Below are 1,182 nucleotides of genomic sequence, written 5' to 3' on the forward strand. Positions count from 1 at the left end.
CTGTGGCTGGGGGCCATAGGGCAGGGGGGACGCGAGGGGCTCTGGGGGTCGCTCTTTTGGAACCCCTGACCGTGGCAATGTGTGAGGGGTGGTCTCCAGGTCAGAGAGCAAGGCATCTGCAGGGAGGCCGTCAAGGTGAGAAGTTGAGAGGTCAAGGTTAGGGCCGAGACCAGGCCTTAAGATATCAAAGGATAAGGCTTCCAAGTGGGCGGTATTTGAGGACAGAAGCCAGTATTAAGAAGGAAACACAAGGCCAGACCAAGGCAGAGAAGTGGAAGGGTAGTAAGGAATATATTTGACCAGAATATCCCAATGGCTCATCCTGGGAGCCATGCACAAACCCAGCCGTCTGATTTCTTTTTTCCTTAAAATCTTCCCTAATGCAGTCAAAATTGGCTCTTTACTGAAGCCAAAGTTGACTCCACCCCAAATTGCTCAATTGGCTACATGCCTGGCACCCAGCCTGCTGATTGGACGCTCTTTGCCACGCCCACTAATTCCTCCCCGGACCTAGCCCCGCCCACTCAGCGCTGGCTCACCTCCAGGCCCCACTGGGTCCCATCCTCTGCACCTCATTGGTGAATCTGCAGGGACCTGCTTTCTGATTGGCTTATTCTCCACAGTACCAGTGCCCGCTACCCCTACTGAACAGCACCCCCTATTGCAGGGTGCTGGAACCCCTTCTGTCTCACAGTCGGAGGGCACAGCCTTCCAGCCCCAGTTCCGACAGATAGGGAGTACAAAATGCCTCCTCCTTCCACCCGGACACCACTACCACCCCACCCCACCCCCATCCCCTTTCCCTTCCAGAGCCCAGCAGTCCCTGCCCCCTCACTCTTCATCTAGAGCACCCCGGCGGAACCCTGACCCTCTCCCCGGCACCTACCAAACTTAGGGACCCTTAACTCTTTCCTCCCCCAAACCCCGGGGCAGGCCCCGTTCTTTTCCAGAACTTGATGTCAAAGCCTCCCTTTCCTGTCTACTTTCCCAGTCCCGGACCCAGGACCCCTCCAACCCCTCCCATCCCAGAGCCCCTGAGCCCCTGAGCCCCGGCGCCCGCGGGCAGGCACGCACCTCCCGGCGCGTCCGCAGCTGGGATGGAGGGGCAGGGAGAGGAAGGAGGGAGGGAGCGGCCGGCCCGGGAAAGGCAGGAAGGGAGAGGCAGGAAGGGGGACGTGGAGT

The 1,182-nt window shown here is 59.3% G+C and overlaps 1 protein-coding gene across 1 annotated transcript in view; it reads right to left on the reverse strand.

Annotated features, from left to right (window-relative positions):
• TGFB1I1 (transforming growth factor beta 1 induced transcript 1) overlaps positions 1-1,094 on the reverse strand; it is an 8,605-nt gene extending 7,511 nt beyond the window's left edge. Inside the window, exon 1 of the mRNA XM_006757160.2 lies at positions 1,075-1,094. The gene's annotated coding sequence lies outside the window, so the exon portion shown is untranslated. The remainder of the gene's footprint in view (positions 1-1,074) is intronic.
• Positions 1,095-1,182: the final 88 nt, after the last annotated feature.

This window comes from Myotis davidii, unplaced genomic scaffold (assembly GCF_000327345.1).
Source record: "Myotis davidii unplaced genomic scaffold, ASM32734v1 scaffold1754, whole genome shotgun sequence".
NCBI lineage: Eukaryota > Metazoa > Chordata > Mammalia > Chiroptera > Vespertilionidae > Myotis > Myotis davidii.